The sequence below is a fragment of the Octodon degus genome, unplaced genomic scaffold (genome assembly GCF_000260255.1).
Source record: "Octodon degus isolate 3935 unplaced genomic scaffold, OctDeg1.0 scaffold00091, whole genome shotgun sequence".
Lineage (NCBI taxonomy): Eukaryota > Metazoa > Chordata > Mammalia > Rodentia > Octodontidae > Octodon > Octodon degus.
In genome coordinates this window covers 1,458,413-1,465,236 of record NW_004524667.1, presented here as the reverse complement: position 1 = coordinate 1,465,236, position 6,824 = coordinate 1,458,413, and positions in this window count along the sequence as shown.

Below are 6,824 nucleotides of genomic sequence, written 5' to 3'. Positions count from 1 at the left end.
CAGTGGAGTAAGTTTTTGGGGAGCAATGTCTTCTGTTCAGTAAGCACTCACATGTAGACAACAAGAAGCTGCCTGTGGACCACCAAGAAGTCATGCAAACCAACCAATAACACAGTGAATGTTCTTTTGTTTTGAACCTGCATATTACTTACCCTGCTTAATTGCAACCAAGGATAATGTGCCATGTGAATTCTGTATATTATGTCAGAAAATGAAAGAGAACTCTTCTTGACATTCAATTTTTAAAAATGAGATAAACAAAAACCCAGTTGGTCCTCTCATTTTGAAGGTACAAAATAAGAGAATCAGGCTCCCTGGATCCTTTTCCAGCCAGAACCCAGGCCCAGTGTACATTCCTGGTGTGGAGCCCTGAGGCAGAACTCCCTGCAGAGAGGTTAGGACCAAGACCCGCACAACCAAACCAGGAACTGAACATCTTGCCAGAGGAGCACAGTGGGTTTACTTCTACAGAATGCACTAGGAAGAAGCAGAGCACAGGAGCCAGACCCAAGCCAGGCATCTTTGATCGAACTTGGTAGATTCAGACCTGGTAAACTGAGTCATTTTGTCAGATCCTGATCTATGAGAGCATCTTCTCTCTTTTTCTCTTGATTGAGAGAGGGTGCAACAGGTTAACAGGGTGAACTAGTCTGCCTTGAAGACCCCATGTACATCAAGGGGAGGTTATCAGACAGAACTTAGAGGATTTAATATAAATACAAATTCCTGATCTACTATCTGCTTAGCTACACAGACATAATGTTTGCTTTTATGGTCTACAAAACAAAGTCATTAGTTACAAAAGTTTGTCAAATGATAAATATCACTACCCATTATTAGTGTTCCTAAATGTGGTTCTGTAAAAACAAAACTGTAATTGCCTCAATCACATAATCTCTGTTGGGTAAGAATATTGGAAGGTGTTGAGATAATAACTGCACCAAAGCTCTACACCAAAGGTCAGAGGACAGTGCTATACAAAATGACAAAAACAAGGAGCAAAATGCATTCTCAGATCCTGAACACAACCAGAACAAATTGGAGACACCAGAAGAAAGTGTAAATCACACAGCTGAAATCTCTGAAATAATAGAGTCTGAAGTAATGAAACAAATGCAGAAAAGTATACAGGAAATCAGACGAGAATTAATCTTCGAAATTAAAGAAGAAATCTCTGAATTAATAGCATGTGAAGTAAAGAAACAACTGCCAAAAGGCATAGAGGAAATCAGATCATAAATAATCTCTGAAGTAGAAAAAGAAAAGATAACCATAATGAAAGAATTAATAACTGTTTCTCAAGAAGACACTGATAAAAATTAGAGGAAAATGGAAAAATGGTGGAATCCTTGAATGAGCAATGTAGGAAAGAAATAGATCACATGAAACAGAGTCAAAGAGACACAGAGAAACTTAAAATCAAAATGACAAGCTGGCAAAACCATTTGAATAAAAGTGAAGATAGAGTTTCAGATCTTGAAAACACCATCGCAACTAGTGAAAAGGTAAGAAAAGATATCTTAAAAACAACTAGGATGCAGGAAAAAATAATTCAACATCTTCAAGATGCACAGATGAATAATGTGAGACTAATAGGCATCAATGAGAAAGGAGACAAAACAAATGATGTAAAAAAGAAGTTGGGCAGAAGTAATAGCAGCAAATTTCCCAAATATGAGGAAACAATCTGACATTCAGGTAACCGAAGCATATAGAATTCCAAATAACATCAACCCAATTAAAACCACAACTAGACACATAATAGTCAAGATCCCAGAAATCCAGCACAAGAACAATATACTAAAAGTTGCTAGAGAAGAGAAACAGATCACATTTAAAAGAAAGCCCATCAGAAGAATGGCAGATTTCCCTTCACAAACCATGAAGTCAAGAAGAGCATGGAGCAGAGTACTTCAAGTACTCTATGAAAACAAACTCCAACCCAGACCACTGTACCCTGCAAATCTCTGAAGTTTGATGGAGAAGTGAAATACTTTCCATGATAAAGAACAACTAAAGAATTTCATGGTGACAAAGCCAACCCTACAAAGACTACTAAAAAATATTCTAAAGCACAAGAGAAAAAGAGGTATACAACAGGAAGTAAATAACATGTCAATCATACATAAGTCATTACATATCAATCATAACCATCAATGTAAATGGACTCAATTCACCAATTGAAAGAAATAGACTTGCACAGTGGATTAGGAAGCAAAATGTAACAATATACTGTACACAAGAAACACAATTCATAAAGAAAATTGGGCCAGGGAGATGGCTCAGTGGAATAAGCACTTCCCTGACAAGCATAAAGGCCTTACTTCTATCCCCAGTTCTGAAAAAACAAACAAACAAAAAACCGAAATTCATAGGCTGAAAGTCAAAGGAAGGAAAACAATACTACATGCTCCAGCACCTCAGAAAAAACCAGGGGTAGAAATCCTGTTCTCAGACAGTCTCAACTTCAAACCAAGAATGATAAAACAAAGGCCACTATATACTAGTTAGGAGAAAAATTCAAGAGGTAAAGGAAATACTCATAAATATGTATGCACTAAATATAGGAGCAACCAACTATATAAGACAAATCTTAAAGGATGTGAAAAATCTAATATCCAATATCATAATCTTAACAGGAGACCATAATATCCCCCTTATCCCAAAAAGATAGGTCAAGAAGACAAAAATTAGCAAAGAAGTAGCAGAACTGAACCAGAACTTGGAACAGATGGACTTGGTGGACATATCCAGAGTGTATCACACAACCACAGCTGCATATACATTCTTTTCAGCTGCACATAGGACATTTTATAAAATAGACCACATACTACTCTATAGGTAATGCCTAAGTATTTGCAAGAAAACAGAAATTATCCCATGCATATTATCTGACGACAGTGCAATGAAATTGGAAATAAATGACAAAAGAAACCACAAAACCCTATAACAACATGGAAATGAAACAAAATTCTCCTCAGCAACCAATGGGTCACAGATGAAATTAAGTAAGAAATTAAACAATATCTAAAATTCAGTGAAAATTCAAGCATAACTTATTAGAATTTATGGAATACAATGAAAGCAGTTCTTAGAGGGAATTTTATAGCTGTGAACTCACACATTAGGAAAACAGATGCAGAACAAATAAACAGAACGGGAACAAATAAATATCCTAATGCTGTACCTCAAACATCTAGAAAAAGAAAAGCAAACCAAATCCAAAGCCCAAAGACAGGAGGAAATTATAAGGACTAGAGAAGAAATTAATTCAATTGAGGCAAAGAAAACAATACAAAAAATTAATGAATCAAATAGCTGGTTCTTTGAAAGACTAAATAAAACTGATAAACCCTCAGCTAACCTCATCAAAAAGAGGTAAGAATAAACTCAAATATCAGCAATAAGGAATGAAAAGGGTGAAATTACCACAAACCCAGTGGAAACTCAGATCATCAAAATAACTCTTTTGACAATCTTTACTCTCACAGAATGGAAGACACAGAAGAAATGGACAGATTCCTAGAAAGATACAAATTACCACAACTCAGTGGATTAAAGTGTATGTAAGCAGGCAAAAATGCCAGGGGTTCAATCTCTGGGATTGCTGGGCCAGCCCCGCCTCCAGGGAAGGCTAAAATGGCAATTGAGACTGGACTTGGTGGTGTGCACCTGTAATCCCAGGTCTTGGGAAGCTGCAAACAGGTAGATCATAAAGAGTCCAATCTAGTAGTGACATTCTGAACACCTTTATGCCCTTCCCTAAAAATACAAAACAAAAAAAAAAATAGAATCAAGAAGATACAAGAACTCTAAATAATCCAATAAAAGCTAATGACGTACACAAAATGTAATTTAAGAAAACCTACTGACAAAGAAAATTCCAGGTCCTGATGAATTCACAGCTGGATTCTACAAGAAATTTACAGAAAATGTAATCCCAATACTCTTCAAACTCCATAAACCCTTCAATGAAACTGAAAAGGAAACAATCCTCCAAAAATCATTCTTGGAGGCAAGTATTATACTCATACAAAAACCAAGGAAAGACACAACTAAAAAAAGAGAAGTACAAAGTACAGGCTAATCTCCCTCCATGTCCATTTTTGCATGAACATAGATGCAAAAATCCTCAATAAATCCTAGCATATAGAATACAGCAAATCATCAAGAAGATTATACATCATGACCAGGTAGGATTCATCCTAGGGATGGAAGGATGGTTCAATATATGCAAATCTATAAATGTAATACACTATATCAATAGAGTGAAAACTAAAAACCACATGATCATCTCAGTTGATGCAGAGAAGGCTTTTGACAAAGTCCAACACTCATTCATATTCAAAGTCCTACAGAAAATAGGGATAGATGGCCTCTACCTCAAACTGATAGAAACCATCTATGACAACCCAATGTCTAACATAATTCTAGATGGGAAAAACTAAAGTCTTTTAGTCTCAGATCTGGTACAAGACAAGAATGTCTTTTATCACCACTCCTATTCAATATAATTCTGGAATCATTACCTAGAGCCATTTGACAAGAGAGAGAAATGAAAGGAATAAGAATAGGTAAAGAAGAAGTTAAGCTATCATTATTTGCAGATGACATGATACTTTACCTGGAAGATCCAAAATTCTCCACCAAGAAGCTACTAGAATTATTACAGAAATTCAGTAGCATAGCAGGATAGAAAGTCAATACCCAAAAGTCAATAGCATTCTTTTATGCAGTTAAGAAACACACTAAGACATTAGAGGGGAAAAAAAAACTTTTAAAATAGCACCACAGAATACATGGTATCTTATTTTTTCTGGTGAATTTGCAGGCTTTGATTGTAAATGCTTGATTTTGCAAGTATGTCCTGGTTTCTACTTTGAAAATTAAAAGAAATTCTCTCAAAAAAAATAGCACCACAGAAAATGAAATACTCAGGAATTAATCTAACTAACTAAATAAAAGATCTATTCAATAAAAATTAAAGTACTATGAAGAAAGATAGTAGAGGATTCATAGAGGACTTCAAAAAATGGAAAAATATTCCCTGCTCCTGGATAGGAAGAACCAACATTGTGAAGATGACCATACTCCCATAATTGTTATACAAATTTAATGCAATCTGTATCAAAATACTACCAACATACTTCACAGCCCTAGACAGATCATTCCTAAAATTTATTTGGAACGAGAAAAGATCTAGAATAGCAAAAGCAATCATGGGCAACAAAGACAAGGCAGGAGGCATTACAATTCATTACTTGAAATTATACTACACAGCTATTTATGAAAAAAATCACCATGGTATTGGCAAAAAAAAAAAAAAGACCTGAGGATCAGTGCAATAGATGAGAAGATGCAAAAGCAACTACAACACATTCAGCCACCTTATCTTTGACAAATGTGCCAAACATGCTTACTGGAAGAAAGATAGCCTCTTTAACAAATGGTGCTGGAAAAACTGGCTCTCTACATGCTGAAAATTAAAACAGGACCCAGGTCTATCACCATGCGCTAAACTAAAATCAAAATAGATTAACAATCTAAACATTGAAACATAAACACTAAATCTCCTGGAAGAGAAAGTAAGAGGAACACTTGAAGACATAGGGGTAGGCAAACATTTCATGGACAAAAATCAAACTGCACGGGTAATACTTGATAGAATTAACAACTGGGACCTCCTCTTATTGAGAAGTTTTTGCAAGTTAAAAGAAATTACCAACGGCGTGAAAGACAGCCTACAATTTTGGAAAAAATCTTAAGTAATAAGCACTCAGACAAAAGTCTTCTCACTAGAATTTATAAAGAACTAGAAAGTGTTAGGGCCCCAACATTTAAACACCTGATCCAGAACTGGGCACCCAAGATGAGCGCGCACTTCTTAGAGGAAGAAATTCTGTAAGATAATAAATACATGAAAAAATGCTCCACATCACTAGCCATCCATGAAATGCAAATTAAAACAACATTGAGATATCATCTCACCCCAGAAAGACCAAGGTAAAGCAGGACCTATGCAACAAGAGTTGTAGCTTTTGGGTCTGATAAGGTCAGTGAAATCCCCTCAGGATTTATCCTGAGATCCTGTACCTAGAATGGTTTGTCAGTGTCAGCTATGTGGATGAGTCATGGCCATTGCTTGGCCAATGTGCTCTCTGTGAAAGCCTGAGAGAATGTTTTCTCTCCATGTGACTCTCCTTAGGCACACTCTACATCATCGATCACTTTCCTCTTTGGCCCTATAATCTCTTTGATCAGAAATTTGAGATACTACCGAGTTACATGATGTTACAGTACAAGTTCTCATGTGTCCTGAGTCTTACTTGACCTTGGAAGGATAGAGCCAAAAAGTTGGCTTTCCTTGCGGCCCTCCTTTTTCTCTAATTTGGTCTGTGAACTTAGGTTGTTAACCATCCAGAAGACAAGCTTATTGTTACTACCATACAACTTAGGCTGCTAAGCTTAACCTCACTATCTGTCTGAATATCAAACATCTTAGGCATAACATGGAACAGGTATTTCTCATCAAGTATTGATATGTCAAACTTTAAGTCCCTACAGAATATGATGAAAAACATTTAAAAATTAGAATATATTTTTTAAAATAGGCTAAAGAATTATATAATTTTTATGTTTACATGCAAGTCCAAAAATCTAGCCATATACAACCCTGAAGCAGGACAGTCCCACAATATTCCTTTTCCTATCTCCTGCCTTCATTCACCACCCCCTTCTTTTTGAGCAATCATCTACCTGAGAGACAGCACAGCAGCAACTGGCATGTCATGACAAGCAGCCCATATTCAGAAGACCAGAATGAC